Source organism: Panthera leo, chromosome B2, assembly GCF_018350215.1.
Source record: "Panthera leo isolate Ple1 chromosome B2, P.leo_Ple1_pat1.1, whole genome shotgun sequence".
In the NCBI taxonomy this organism is placed as follows: Eukaryota; Metazoa; Chordata; class Mammalia; order Carnivora; family Felidae; genus Panthera; species Panthera leo.
In genome coordinates this window covers 116,791,490-116,807,756 of record NC_056683.1, presented here as the reverse complement: position 1 = coordinate 116,807,756, position 16,267 = coordinate 116,791,490, and the positions used below count along the sequence as shown (strand labels likewise).

The following is a 16,267-nucleotide window of genomic DNA, read 5'->3' as shown; positions in this document are numbered from 1 at the left end:
ACGCCTTCTTAATGCGGCTTAGGAAACTGCTTTGAGCCTCCCTAACCCCACCTACCCAGCTCCTCGTCACCCTTTCACAGGTGCTCATCAAATACGTCATGGATCATCCTTAACACCTGCCATCTTCTCACCAGTCCCCCCTTCTATCCCTCAGCCTTTCCTCAATCACTTCCCTCCCTTCCTCCGCTTCCTTTCACTTGGCAAAATCTGGTAATTACCTAAGGGTAGCTTCTGAGCAGTTCATCTCTGGAAGTCTCAATTCCCCCACCTATAAAGTGTGGGGAATGGAGCAGCCTTTCTGAAGTGGGCACGGGTGGGGATTCCACGAGATACATCAGGTAATACCTTAGCATACTGCCTACCAATCAATAAACTGTTGGCTTTTTATTATAATTATCTGGTTTAACAATTATTTGAGTTCATGAAAGCTGCTCAAGTGACCTTAAAAAAAGCTAGAATTTCGTTTCTTTCATTGAATTTTATTTCTATACTAGCTCTTACGGTAGAGCACTTACTCAAAATCTGCATCACAAGATTCAAGATCACTACATCAAAGTAGGTATTTTATTGTTAATAATAATATCTCATATTTACATAGCTCCAGAAAAGAGTACTAGCTTTTTTTTTAACCTTTTAATGCCTTTCATCTATTTTGCCCATCCCCTCACCGTCCTCCCCTTAGACAACCAGCATTCTGCTCTCTATTTGTACAAGACTGTTTTTTTATTTGTTCATTTGTTTTTAGATTCCACATACAAGTGAAATCATGTGGTATTTGTTTCTCTCTGTCTGACCTGTTTTACTTAGCATTATATGCTCTGGGTCCATCCGTGTTGTCACTAATGACAACGTCTCATTCTTTTTTTTTTTTTTTTTTTTTTTTTGGCTGGGTAATATTCCACCGTATATATACCACATCTTCTTTATCCATTCATCTATGGATGGACACTTGGGTTGTTTCCGTATCGTGGCTATTATAAATAAGGCTGCAATAAACACAGGGGTGTATGTTATCTTTTCAAATTAGTGTTTTTGTTTTCTTTGGGTAAATACCTGGTAGAATTACTGGACATATGGTATTTCTATTTTTAATTTTTTGAGGAGTTCCATTACTATTTTCCACAGTGGCGGCATCAAAATGCATTCCCACCTACGATGCATGAGGGTTCCCTTTACACTACATGCTATTTCTTGTCTTTGTTATACTAGCTATTCTGACTGGTAAGAGGTGCTATCTCATTGTGGTTTTGATTTGCATTTCCTGAATGATTAGTGATGTCAAGCATATTTCATTTGTCTGATGGCCATCTGCATGTCCGCTTTGGAAAAAAGTCTAGTCAAGTCCTCTGCCCGTTTTTTAATCAGATTGGGATTTTTTTGTTGTTGAGTTGTAGAAATTCTTTCTATACTTTGGATATCCCTTATTGGATATATCATCTACAAATATCTTCTCCCATTCAGTAGGATGTCTTTTTGTTTTGTTAATGGTTTCCTTTCTTTGTAAAAGCTTTTTATATGTAGTCCCAATAGTTTATTTTTGCTTTTGTTTCCCGTGACTATTACCTTTGTTAACAGAACAATACCTCTGAAATGATGGAGAAGGATCCGCCATGAGCAGAGGGGGTTGGGCCTGAAGGCCAGGCTCTCCCTGCTACCAGGCTGGTCTGACTACACACTGCAGGCCAGGCTAAGGCTTTGAAACAAAACTTGATGAAAGGCTAGGGCAACGTACCCCAGTCTGTCCCTCAAAACACAACTTTTAGGAGACCATTGATTCCTGCCCTGTGATAACAAGTTTTTTGTTGGAAGAGATGTGGGATCCCCTCAGGGTCTCCAGGAGACGTACAGAGTACCTCAGCAGCAGCGCGGCAAAGCGTTCCACAGTCACTTGGCCTTGTGACTCTATTATCACAGAACATCGAATTCCATGGAGCCCTCCCACCCCCCTGCGTCCGACCTTTGGGAAAATGCTGCGTGATGGAAAATAAATTCAGGAAATGACATGAAAGTAGGTAGTGTTTTACAGGATAAAAATGTATTCATCTTTAGGTTAGATTCCACTACAGATGCCACCTTCTGACCTAGTTCCCAACCGGCATCCGAGTATTGAGATTCATAGTATCTACAACGGGGGAATGCCCTCAGGACTTGTAGCCCTTGAAGTCGAGGCTGGAGAAAGTGATTCTGAGAAAGATACGGCCTCTGACTCCTAAGGCCTGTCTACAGTTTTCTGATTCACTCTCCGATGGCCTGTACCTTCGTGACATGAGACAGGTACACAGCCTGCAAGGGGAGAACGCACATACTCACAAATACAAGGCTACAAAGGGGTAATCAGACAAAGGCCAGCAGCCTAATGTGCACGAAGGGGGTAGAGACACACTGGAGCAGCTGGTCTCTTCCATGCTTTGTCATTTTAAAGGATCTCAAGAATACCAACCGATCTGACCCTCACAACTACCTCTTAAGACGGATTACATTTTCCAGACAAGAAAACTGAAGTCACCCAGCCTAGAAACAAACTTTTATCTCCTAAGACAGTGTCCCTCAGACTATACCACAGTGCCCAGTATGTTGTATTTCAGTCAACACAGAAGCCAATCTAGGCTGGCAAGCACGGGTTCTGGAGCCAGAGTACCCATGTTTGAATCCTGGCTTCACAATTTACAAATTACTGCATATTCCTGGGTAGGGTACCTCACCTCTCCTGAGGCTTCGGCCCCTTCATCTATAAAATGGAATGGGAAGAGCTACTTTACAGAGATGTAAAAACTTTTTTCCAAATCATGCACGCTAAGTAGGAACAGCTGGGTGGTTCAGCTGGTTGAGCGTCCGGCTCTTGATTTCAGCTCAGGTCATGATCTCGTGGTTTATGATACTGAGCCCCGCATAGGGCTCTGCGCTGATAGTGCGGAACCCCCTTGGGATTCTTTCTCTCCCTTCCTCTCTTCCTCTCTGCTTGCGCATGCTCTCTCTCTCGCAAAATAAATAGACAAACATTAAAAAAATAAAATAAAGTTAAATTAAATTAAATTAAATTATGCATGCTGGGAGTGTTTTGCACATGGCAGACACTCAACACACAGAACTGTGGTTTTCTGAAGAAAAGAAAACAAATTGCTCTCCAGTGTCCATATTCCCTCCAAGTACCAGTTCACCCAATATCTAAAGCATACCAGCACAGAGGAATGATAACTGCAAGGACCAAGACCTTTGCACCACCACGCCCTACTTGATTTCTCAGGAGTCCAGAGGTGAAGGTAAAGTAAAATGGGAGGTTAAGAACAATGGCAAGGCTCTGGATTTCATGGACATGTACAATTTCCAAATGAATCTGGGAAACTGACACAAGGTCAGTAACTATTAGTTCTGCCACACTCTTATAAAGGAAAGAACATTTTAACAACCAAAAAACATAAGAAGAACATAATCTCCGAATAACGACCCAAGAGTAGGCCATTGGCAACCTTAAGGATATTTTTGCCGAGGAAGTATAAAAGCTTCCTCACATATCAACTGCGGTTCCAGGACCTGCAAAAGGCTGGGAGGAGAAAGAGAGATGAAAACTAGAGATGGGATTTCACCTCCCCAATTCCCCCCACCACCACCACCACCAAAAGGAGACTAGAATGAGTCTCTCTCTGTACAAGTACTGGAGTATGTGTAAGGGACATACCAGAAGTGGGACTGGGAAGAGAGAATCTATACCCCAATCACAATCCTTGTTACACTGTATCATGATGATCTACTGAGAGGAGGCTTTGGAAGAAAGAGACCTTGCTTTATTCATTTCCTTATGCCTTATGAATATCCACTGTAGGTATCAATGAAATTTATCAAATGAATGAATAAAAAGAGAAGGGGAAAATGCAACAGACTAGTTGTGGGTGGAAATTTGGGACAGGGGAAATCAGAAAAAAGATCTGTATTTGTCCATCTATCTCATATTCTCCGGTGAAATTCTAACTAACAGCTATGCTGCTAAGTATTTATTTATCTCTTTGGCAGAAGCGTAACATTACTGCTCCAAGAAACTCTCCTTATTTAAGTGTCAGTGGAGAACACATCAAAAGAAGTTAAATTCAAACCTCTTAAACAGGATTATTCAATAAGGATAAGAGAAAAATCTAAACTCACACTTGAAGCATCTCTCAACAAACACATATTGCTACAAAGAAACATTTTCCTTTCAAATCAAGCATGACAGACACCAGCTTTGATATCCCTACTCACCCGCCTGATAAGAACTCTGAATTGCACACATCCTGGAATTGAGATCCTTTGTGGAGAGATGTGAAATTTTGCCCCCAGGGCCCAAGTTCATAGATTTGAGGCAGGCAAAACTCTAGATCATTTCAATGTGAGAAACGAAATCTCTGTACCATCAAGAACAAATCCTCGAGAATCTGGGTCTTCTGCCCACATCTATCCTTCTATAGTAGATGCCTGATCTATGCTTCCTTCAAACGTGAAACTGGTTATTAGGATGGTTCCTTCTTACTGATATTTTCTCAAAACCTGTATGTCCTGGTCATGTTTTAATGAGAAAGACCCTATGAATGCAGCCATGGTTTATCTGATTGGCTACCTTTTCTGCCATGAAGATTATATGCAAAGGGGTAGTCACTGAAAGCAAACTTGACAAAAATCTCAACTTCCTGCCTTCCCGCTTGTTACTGTAAGAAGGATGAATTATTTGAGATTCTGTGGCCTAACCTACTTACTTCCTCTAAAGGAGGAACAGAAAATGAAAAATGCCTTTCAAGAAAAAAAAATGTACATAGAAAACGAAATCACAAACTGACATTAACAGGCCTATGGCATATTTAACACACTCTCATCAAATGCTTTTATTGGTAAGTTCATTTTCAATGTACAGAGTAGAAGATATCTCAGTTTGAGGCAAAAACATCCTGACAAGTGCTATCATATCATCAACATCACTACACTAATAGGGTCATAATACAAATTTTACACCCATTAAAGGGACTCAAAGGGCATAAAAAGAACAAGAACCTGTCTGACACAGATATGTCCATGGTTATGCAAAATACGCATGAACTCAAAAAAGAAAAACTAAAAGTAGTATCTTGTTCTTTTCTCTTATTTCATTTCATAATTTTTTAAACGCTAAAAGTAGTACCTTCTTTTTTCTTACTCTGCTTCGTATTTTTTATAGAACACAGAGCTAAAATTAAGATTTACACTTGATTTCTCTTTTGTATCTAATAAAGTAGCTGTGACCAGATTTTATTTCTTTCTCAGAAGTCAAGTCTACAGGTTTATGTTGATAACCATTGGTAGCTAAACTCCTTACCAACAGACTGAACAGCTAGGCCTCAAATCTAGCTAACAGGAACACAAAGTGGATCTCAACCACCTGACCAGACCGACCTCTTAGGAATTTCAATTCAGAGTTCAGGGTTCAGTCAGTGTAACAGATGGGGGGGAAATGATCGAATGATTTTGGTGCCTGAACAATCCTACTCAAAATGTTCTCCTACCGAAGTAGTTTAATTCTGCAAAATTACACATAACGTAAAGCTACTGTCCAATCTTAAAACAGCCTGGCATGCAGTAAATGCTCAAAAAAATTTAAAGGGTGGGGGCACCTGGGTGGCTCAGTCGGTTGAGCTTCTGACTTCGGCTCAGGTCATGATCTCACGGTCTGTGAGTTCGAGCCCCACCTTGGGCTCTGTGCTGACAGCTCAGAGCCTGGAGCCTGCTTTGGATTCTGTGTCTCCCTCTCTCTCTGACCCTCCCCCGTTCATGCCCTGTCTCTCTCTGTCTCAAAAATAAATAAACATTAAAAAAACAAATTTAAAAAAAATTAAAGGCTGATAGAGCTTCGTTAGAGGAGAAGCAGTCCATTACCCTATCATGAATGCATGCAGGGATAGCCTTCTAAGTCAGACTAAAGCTCTGCCTGATGGACCGTAACTCACACACTGGAGATACTATCTGACTCCCGTTGCAACACAGAACTAGCCAATGAATAAATAGAGACTCTTCACTTCATTTGGCAAACATGAGCATACTCTTCTGGTTAAGGAGTAGAACAGTAACCATAGCACTGTTGTTGAATATATTATTAGTCATATTTCCTGTTTTGTTTTTTTTTAATTTTGATTCCAGTACGCTACATTCAGCCCTGCCCCAAGTTTCTCACCACCAATTGCTCTCTCCCTCAATTAAATTTTCTTCCTTCCTTCTACAATCCTGCCTTCTGAGTAAATCCCATCATCTTTCAAGTTCACTTTAAAAAACGTAGGTCCCATTCTATTGACTGATTGATCTACATTTTTTCAGAACTAACCCTGCTGCCTCATCCCATCTCTTCCTACAAAGAACAAGTGAACCTCTTTATAAATAAGCCCAGTAATTCTCAACCTAATCTGAGTTATGTTTTCTTAACAGTTTGTGATCATTTCAAGGCCATGAGCTAGGCCAAGGTGTTCTTTTCAGTACAACTCAATAATTGGTCTTTTTCTCAATGCTTGGTTTAAAAAAGAAAAAGAAAAAGGGAAAAGGAAAGAGATAGAGTTCTCTCCCCATTATTTATTGTGATACCTGTTTGCTATTGCTTATCTTAGTAAACAAATGTGTAAGAGCAAATACATTAATCTGGAAATGTGTTTTCTTAAAAATATTCAAAGAATTGCTTTTTTGAAAATTGGAAACCTTAACAAAACAATCATAAACCAGTATCATTTTCCACGGCTCCACCCCTTTCAAACTGCATGTTATGAACTTAGACAAGTTACTGAATATCTCTGAGCACCAGATTGCTCCAAAAGTGAAATAATAATACCAAACGCTCAAAGTTTGTGAAAATATTAGACAGTACTCAGTGCCTAGAACAGTACCTGGGCAGACAGAAGGCACTCAGTATTTGTTGGATGCATGAATGAATGAATGAATGAATATAAAAAGTGCCCAGTTCAATGCTTGACATTCAAAAGGCACTCAACATACAATTACACCTAACATACCAACACCTGACACTGTTTTGCAGCCAACACCCTCCCTCCCAGGTCCTTCCCTCAGCAACAGGTTGGACACTACACCCAGTGGTACTACCACAGTACTTACCATGTTCACCTCGACCTTTCCCACTCAACCACAGCTTTGTTTTGTTCATCACTGTACGTGTGTGGGTTCTCTCCTCAACCAGATTTATGAACATGCTGAGGCCAAGGACTGCTGCTTTCTTTACAGCCCTAACCCATTCGTTCACTCAACTCTGTTCTACGTGTTGATTATGTGAAGCACTCCCTACCTGAGACTTCTAAAAAATAGGTGCTTAATAAATATTAGTTGACGGACACAGAATCCTTACAGAAATAATAATAAAGTAAGCATTTTGCTACTATGTATAATACACAAGTAATTCTTCCAATCACTGTTCAAGTCACCAATTCTAGGTCCACTTCTGAGGAAGAAACCAAGACTCGCGAGAAGTTCTCTCAGCCAAGATCAACCAATTTCGCTTAAGTTCTTCTCAAACATCCTTGTTCTTTCCCCCCAAGCACCCTGTCTCGTAAATGGGGAGTTTTTAAACGTCTTTCTCCATTTGACTTCATCAATCCAACTCAGTTACATTGCAAGGGTACCTTTCCTGGTGTTTTGCTTTCCTCCCCTTGTTGCATAGCTATTGCTACGATCAGTACAAGCTAGTTCATAGTCGGCCACTATTTACTCATATCCTCAAGTGTCAGTGAAATAATTTAACTTAGTTAAAAAAAAAAAAAAAACCTGAAAATATTCCCACTGGGTAATGAAGTCCTTTACAAAATATATCTTCTACAGATGCCCTGAATTTCAGTAGGAAATAACAAAGGCGATCAGCCTAATATGCATGAAAAGGATACAAACATACTGGAGCAGACGGTCTCTTCCATGCTTTGTCATTTTAAAGGATCTCACTCAAGAAAGGATGAGCTGTATTGTGCCATGTATATACAATTATATGGCACTGTCCTGCATCAGTAAACCCAGGAATCTTGTTTCCAGACTCGCTGGTTCCCAAGAGTGCTGGGTCCCTTGTTTTTTCCTACTGGTACCAAGTGCAGCTGCTATACTCTTATTAACAGAGCTTAGAATTGAGCCCAGTCAATTCTTAGGGGTTAGGATCTAGGGAACTCATGGGCAAAGACCTAGTCTTTTGGTGTTCAGCACTTTAAGAGCTCACTAAAAATTGGTTAACTAGTAGAAACACTGCTAGAGGGATCACTAAGGACACCCACCCTTAGGACTCCAAGGGTACACTTGTCCCACACCACACGAAGCAAATTCTATTAAAAATTTCCCATCCTAACCCTATCTGCTACAAAGAACCTTGGTTGAAATATATATTTCTTAGAAATAAACTACCAAACAAACCAGTGGAAATTATTCAAGAATCAATCCTCAATTATTCAAGGACTAATTCAACAGGACACCTATTTCTTCTCTCCAACAGTATTGTTTTTGGATTCTTAGAACATTGATTGGAGAGTCTACAAGAGAAGAAAGATGAACTACAACCAACAAAAACTTGTCAGGGTTTGTCAAGTTCACTATCAGCAAGTTTAGAATAATGACAGAGAGTCATTGTGACTTTTTTTTCCTATCTAGATAATAGTTGGTTATAATTAGAATAAAGTGGCAAAGGGGTCTGGAAAACATAAGTGGGGTAAAGGGAAGCCCTGTGAGGACCTTTCCCTAAATCCACAGTCACGTGCAGGACCCATTTTCCCACCTCTAGCATGTAAATCCTCCCTACCCCAGTTACCTATTTTCTCATCTCCATTTCCCAGCAGATTCATGCAACTAAAATATTAATTACAGCACACGAATTCCCTTCACACCAACCCTTCTTCTATCACCACCCTCCCATTTCCACAATTAGGCATCATTTTAAATTTGATTTATTTCACTTACTCCTACCTATTAAATGACTAGATTGGGATAAATAAATTTCAGTTTATATTCAGCACCATATTAAAACACGGTCCCTTCCTGCAATGAGCCGACGCTATTAAAGATAAACTACCTTTTTCCTAAAGAAAAGAAATATCCCCTGGAAATACTGTGACAAGTCCATATAATATATACACCAGCAACGAACCTAATAATTTTAGCTAGGAATTAAATCACTCTGTTCTGCCCTTGACAACCTCCTTCCTGCCCTTCACAAAGCCTGACTAAGGTAAAATGGTAATACGACTACCAAACATTTGAATAACTCTTTGTAGTTCTCAAACCCTTATTTTATTTTCTCCTTTCAACAAAGAAAGCAAGACAAGCACTCCTGCTCCCTTTTTCCAGATGGGGAAATCTAGGCTGGAAGAGGTAAAGTGACTTACATAACGCGATACACTTAGAGGCTAACTCGTCTTCTGATTCCCACTCTACCACTCTATCCACAGCCACAATGACTCCCCAAATGAAGAAAAACTGTCACTGTCTTCCACTCAGCGTGCCTGAACTCACCATCCTAGGAAACACCTTTTACTCTGCTTGCCCTCTACTTCTGTCTACATGATCTTCTTGGGGTTGTTCCTGCCTCGCTGTCTCTACTGCATCATATACACGGACCCCAACTACTTGTTTTGCTAATTACGCCGTTCAAGACTATCCACAAGCAGAAAATGACAATAAATTCCTGTTAATGATCATTTTTACATCAGTAATTATTCCGTTTTGACATCTAGATCATGCCTATCCTGGTTATAAGGTAGTCCAATGAGGGTTATTAGTCCTACTCATAAAAAGTAAGGCTAACTGCTTCTGTGCTGTTTTTGCCAAACAAGAATCAGTGACTCCTTTATTACTTAAGATAGAGAAACAGAATGAAAAGAAGCAAAAAAAGGAAAGGAAAAAATTAAGAGGAGGAAAGAAAACAAAAAGTAGAAACAGGGGCATCTGGGTAACTCAGTCGGTTGAGCATCTGACTCTCAGTTGCAGCTCAGGTCATGGTCCCACGGTCTTGAGATAGAGCCCCACGTCGGCTCGGCACTGAGCATGGATCCTACTTAAGATTCTCTCTCTCCCTCTTTCTCTCCCTCTGCCCCCCCTCCCCCCGCTTGCACGTGTTCTATCTACAATTAAAATTTAAAAAAAAAAAAAAGAGTATAAATAGAAGAAAGCAGTAGAGTAGCGTGAACATACTTTGATGCTTTATTTACGAGGACTGACCCTTTTGCCTGAGGACAACCTTTGTCCTGAAAGCAGGCCCTGCATGACTGGAGACAAACCAGCACCCTCCAAAATTACCAAAGAGATCTTATTTATTAGACAACAGCTATATTCTTTGCAGAGGTATGTCCAAAAGTTGACATGTCTGTGCTAACATGCTGGAAAGTCACTACAAACCTTTGACGTGACATCTGGCACAAGTCGGCCCATGTTGGATTTGAGCCACCGAAGTTAAATTACTTAAATGCCCCAAAGCTCTCACTGTAAATTTCACCGACAAAATTTTAACAAGTTCCAGAATCTTCTGTGTCACTGTGTGATAACAGTTACATTAAATTACAAGTGCTTGCTTCTAGTTTTCCCATTTTTTCAATTCCAAAGAAGAAAACTATTTACTTGCCGTAGAAAACAGGTACAATTGAGATGCAAATTAAGAGTCTAGTAAAAGGGCCTGTCCAAAAATAATCCAGGACAATCTCAACTTTTCGTAATGTTTTATTTGAGCCTCATCACACTTAATGTCAAGACTTTCATGCATTCAAAGCAGCCCCCACAAAATGATATCTTCTTGCCAACCCTGTTCCACGTTCTCCTTCCTGACCCCCAACTGCAGCTTTTAACAGCTGCCAAGTATACCAAGCAATTTGTTTAACAAGCAAATCTTACCTAGTGGCAGTGAAGAAATAACTGTCTGGTGGTCTTTGGGATTGCTGTCCACCCCCAAGACTTCTCCTAAAGGTCCAGCATTAATTTAAAGAGAGGAAAAGTAAAATCAATACACTGTCGTAAAAAAAGACGACTTCACATCCACAATTAACACGTTTAATTTTTGAATCGCTGACTTATTGCATAATTGCACACAATACCATTCAGTATACTAAAAACGAAATAGTTCTGGATGAGATGAAGTGGGTTTTATCATTCGTATTATACCCTTATCCTAAATTGCTAAACTAAAGTTTTCCCCCACTGTACCGCCCACAGGTGAAAGTTACAGGGACCATTTAATTCAACTTTAATTTCTCTCAGTGCCTTTGTGTTTAAAATTGAAGTTACTCTGTACAACACACATTCGCAAATGAATAGATATTATGTAAGCAGTTTTTTCCCATATATGTAAATATTTAAATCACAACTTATACAAAGTATTCTGAAATAAGATCTTAGTGAAACAAAATTACACTCTTAGAACTAAAAGATACTATTTATTTTGTGACTATATGAAACTGCACGGCTAAAAAACTAAATACCAGCCTTTAATTCTATTTATTGGCAAATAAAACGATCAGTTTATATAAAAGACAAATTTCAACCAAAGGACTTTTAAATTTTTTTCACAGTTGTAAACACTTTGCATTTTTATTAATATTCAAAATGAAACGACCCGCTGTGACTCCTGATGAAAAGTTGATCGAAGGTAAAGGCAAGGATAAATATATAAAAACAAACAATTGTTTCTAACCCAGTTTATAGACCCATCTCAAATCACAGATAACAGCAAAGTGTTTTTCCCATATAAACAAATAGGGATCCGAGTCACCGGGTCTGGGTCGTCAGAACTTATCTGCTCTCCAATACTAAAACCTTCTATTTCTGACCGGCATCCATTCACACACATCTGGCTGCTCGCTCAGGTCGTCTAATTACTTCCACGTCTGAACGGACTACGTAGCTACAAGCAAAGGCCAAACTTTGCTCTCGGCCTTCCGAACTTAAAGAAGCGTTTAACCACTAGAGGTCTCCCCTTGGCCAGTTTTGCATGTTCGCTATTTTGCTGCACTTGAAACTTTCCGGAGAAATGCTCTACTCGAGTCAGTGTTTTTCTAAAAACTTGCGCAAAAATCCACGCGACCGACTTGCCAGTAGAGAGACTCTCGGGCTCCCAAAACCAATAAAGATATCACAAACAACGCTCCAGGAAAATCAAAATTAAAATTCGACGCACTCGCCCCAGCCGTCACCCCCCACCCCCCCGCCCAAAATCTTATTTCTCATCTCAGTTTCCCTTAACTTAAACTTAGAACAATTAAAAAAAAATCTATTTTTGTTTCCGTGGACTTTGCATGATTTATAATGCATTTTTCTGGCGGTGGACCCGAGGTGGGAAAGGAGCGGGCCAAGGGATGCAAGGGAGGGGGAAGGGCTGTGCTCACAGCGCCCGAGGAAGTTGCATAAGGAAAGAGACTCCGTTTTTTGGGTCCCCTCAAAAAATCGGCGGGGAGGGGGAGGAAAAGGAAGCGGGGGGGTGGGGAAGGCGGGGAGGAGGGAAACTGAAGCGACGTTTACCTTCGTCTCCCCGTGGAAGGGTGGGGTAAGGGCCACGGTCTTCGCGACCCCGGAGAGCGGCTCGTTACCCCCACCTCTCTCCGAGCGCAGACGGACAAACAGACACCCCCACCCCTCCGCGGAGAAGGCGGGGAGGAAACCGCCTGCTTTTAAACTTTCTCTCACGGTCGCACTGTGGGCCATGCTTTGACCAGAAAGGGGGGGGGGGGTGGAGAGAGGAGGTAATCAAAAGGCCTTTTTCTTTAAAGGTAATTAAAGTTTTACCACCAGCACAAAAGTTGCGTCCTCCCCCCCGCCCGTACCACCGTGCCCCCCCCAACCGCCTCCAGGGCTCCCAAGTTTTCCTCCCTCTCCTCCCCCCCCCCCCCCCACCACACACCAGCTCGCGGGGCGCGCGGCGGATGCCTCGGCTCCTGCGCTTCCCGATCCCCACCCCCGCCGGCCTCTACTTCCCCCCCGCCCGGCCGCCGCGGCGCGAGGACGGCCCGCCGGGCCCAGGACGCGAGTGTGCAAAACCCATTATTCCGGAACGGCACACGCACGCGGCGCGAGGCGGGCGGCGGCCCGCCCCGGACCCCTCCGTGTCCCCCCAATATAAGGGCGGCGTAAACAAGTTGCAGGAAAAGCAGCCCCGCGCCTCCCCCCACCCCGCCCCGGCGCGGCCGCCGCCGCCCGCCGCTACCGCCGCCGCCTCCCGACACACGCCCGCGTCCGCACCCCGGCCGGCGCGGCTCGGCACGGAGCGGGGCGAACGCCGCGACGGCGCGGGCTCCCGGCCCGGCCCGCGGCCCGCGCCCTCCCCCGCGCGGACGGCCGCGGCGGGCCCGCGCCGCCTTGCTTCCCGAAGCACTTTCCTGCCTCGGGCAGAAATAAACCGGAGGGTTTATTTTTGTGCAACTTTCCCAAAATGGCGGAAATTGGAGCTGATCTATATGAAATTCTCACACAGTCGGTCGGGAAGGGGGAGGCGGCGAGGAAGAAAACGCAAACTCTCGGCCGCCGAGCCCCGCCGCGGGTCCGCGAGTGTGTGCGTGCGTGTGAGTGTGCGTGTGCGCGGTGGGAGTCGGGGAGGCCTTTCCGCCGCGCACACACACTGCACACGCCGGGGAGACGCGCCTGCACATTCAACCAGTCCATTCTCCGCAGCCCGAGCGGGGAGAAAGTGGCCCGGCCTCTTTTCCCACTGCCTCGGTCTCCCGTACTTGTACTTCTCGCGCTCGCTCGCTCACTCGCTCGCTCTCCGGTGCGCGCCCGGCACAAAGGCCACACGGGCGGAGGGGGCCGCAGGGGCGGCGCGCGGGGCTCGCGCCTCCCGCCGCACCGATCCGCCGCCCCGGCCGCCCCCGCGCCCCCCCCCCCCGGCCGGCAACCTCCCCCCCCTTCTCCCGCCCCAGCCTCGGCGGCCGCGCTCGCCGCCCGGGGCTGCAGCTCCGCGGCGCCCACTCGGGCACGCACCCCGGCGGAGCCCGGCGCCGCCGCGCTCCCCCACCCCGCGCCCGGTGTCATGAAAGCGACCAAAGTGACAAGCTCGGGGGGCGCGGGGGAGGGGGCCCACACGCATCCCGCCGCCTGCGCGCCGGCGAGAGCCCGACGCGGCCGCCTCGCCCCGGCTCCCTTCCGCACGGCCCCCCACACCCTTCCCCGTGTGCGCGCAAAGAAAAAAATACAAGTCTCTCCTCCCCCCATTTTTTCCTTTCTCTTTTCTCTCTCTTTTGTTCCTCTTTCACACTCGCACTCACTACTTGAGAGTGAGATGCCCAGAGACTCCCCCTCCAGCCGTTTCCGAGTCACTTGCCCACTTTTTTCCCCGGGATTAAGTTTTCTCCTCTTTCCCAGAGGCGCAGAGAAGTGGGGGAGAAACCCCTTCTGTCCTTTCCCCTCCCCTGATCTGTTTCACAAGACGAGGGTGCGCTTCCTTCTCTCTATAGGTCTCTTAACTTTCATCCGCACCCAGAAAAATAAATGAATGGCTTTGGCACGGACAAATCTTCTGATTAATTAGAGATTAGATCCGATCAACCGCTTCTTACCCCCAAATTTTCTCTTTTTTTTTTTCTCCGTCTCACGAGTAGTCCTGACAAATGGTCCAGGGCTGCGGGCGCAGTGCGCATGTGCGCGTAGAGTCAGGGCTGGGGAGAGGGGAAACTGCGCTGGTGCCGCCGCCGCCGCCGCCGCCGCCGCTGCCGGGGAGGCTCGCTCTGGTTTCCCTGTTACTGCTGCTGCGCCTTCGCCGCTGGAAAGCAGCAATAAAGCCGGTTGGCAAATGCAGCTGCCCGCAGATACTGTTTCAGGTGCATCTTTTCAATATCCTTGTCCCCGGCTCAGAGCTGGTTCAGGAGCAGTCAAAGCAAATATGAAAGACTGCTCAGGTTATAGATTTCTTTGTCTATTTTTCACTTTACTTTTTTTTTTTTTTTTTAAGGCAATTCTCAGAGCAGCTAATCCAGCACGCACTGTACATGTATTCATTCGGCCATTAAAGAGTGGGCCTTAGTCTTATACAAACACTACCCAAAGGCTTACATGCATGCTACAGGTCATGAAAAATAAGAAATAAAGTTTGAAGCTTTTATGCGGTGGAACCTCCCCCTATTTGGGGACTGGAAGCATGCATAGGAAAGTGTGTGTGTGCAAAACTTGCTTGATCTTTCGGTTCCTGAAGTGCTGGTCTTTATTGATAGCTTCAACATGTTAGGCCTCTGTTGTGAAATATCTTGGAATTGGTTCATCAACTTAGAAGGCAGTGTTACCGTACCCTGGCAATAAACCCATGGAGGACTTACCCTTTTCGCGTACCCCTTCGTCAAGATGGCTGAGTCGTCCTAAATAGCAAAACCTGCCTTTGTTAAGGCGTCAAAACTAGATCAAGGGAGAGTATTGTTTTTCAGTATTGACGGCCTTCCACTTATTGACTGCAGGCCTCCTTTCGGCCAGCTCACCATGCCCCTCTTCTACCAGACACAAGTATTGCAAAACAATTTGAGTAATTGAAGTTGTGATAGCCATTTTCATGTCAATAACAGTTTGCGGTTTGAGGGGGGGAAAGAGTATCACGTGTGATTTCAAGAATGGCAGAGGCAAGTCTTACATTTTGCACGGGTGGGAAAGTGAGGGAAAGGCTCCACCCCTCAGAGTGGACTATTTATTTTGCATCTCGTAAAAGGTAAAGGAGGCCTTTCCCCAAAATTGCTGCCTGAGGCCTAGAATTTAAATATATCACAGATGGAAATGCTGTATTAAAAATCCTTCCTCAAAATGTAAGTAATATTATTTCTTGATTGAATTTTCTTACTTCAGGAATGTTCCTTGAACCAGTTTCAGAAAATAAACTGTTAATTTCTTTCTTTAGGACCATGAAATTACCCTAGAGAAACTGACCACCCCACAGATTCTTCCGTTAGTATAGTGACTAAATTCTCCAAACTAAAAATCAGGACATGTGGCTTGCCATGTACTCAAGAACAAAGGAACAAACCCAGGAAGTGAAAATGAGCTTATAAAATATGCTTCATACGTTGGGCAGTCCTTGGTTTAGGGGTGTGAAGTGCAGCGGGCTGGGTTAGTGAGAGCTATAGATAATCTCAGACCGCCAGTTAACTATTGATTTCACCCACCACATCCAACCCTTTTCAGGGCTGCTCCCAAACAGCCTAATTAACTGATCTGAATTTCAGCTTCTCTCCGTTTCTCCCTAGCCCTTGAATAATAAGCAGTGAAATGGCCAAAGGCAGACTATAGGAGGAGCAGGGAAAAAAGGCCATGAACTATGCGCAAAACTAAGACCACAAAAAAAAAAAACAAA

General features: G+C 44.1%; 1 protein-coding gene across 7 annotated transcripts in view; it reads right to left on the bottom strand.

Moving 5' to 3' along the window:
* The window catches only part of L3MBTL3 (L3MBTL histone methyl-lysine binding protein 3), a 129,332-nt gene extending 114,723 nt beyond the window's left edge, over positions 1 to 14,609 (bottom strand). For 3 of the 7 annotated variants that reach the window (XM_042939796.1, XM_042939801.1, XM_042939803.1), the window contains exons 1-2: positions 14,496 to 14,609; positions 10,846 to 10,911 (exon numbers count right to left, since the gene is read on the bottom strand). The gene's annotated coding sequence lies outside the window, so the exon portion shown is untranslated. Of the gene's footprint in view, positions 1 to 10,845; positions 10,912 to 12,465; positions 12,653 to 12,844; positions 12,886 to 14,495 lie in introns of those variants that run through there. The other 4 variants (XM_042939802.1, XM_042939799.1, XM_042939797.1 and 1 more) reach the window with 4 other exon arrangements.
* Positions 14,610 to 16,267: the final 1,658 nt, after the last annotated feature.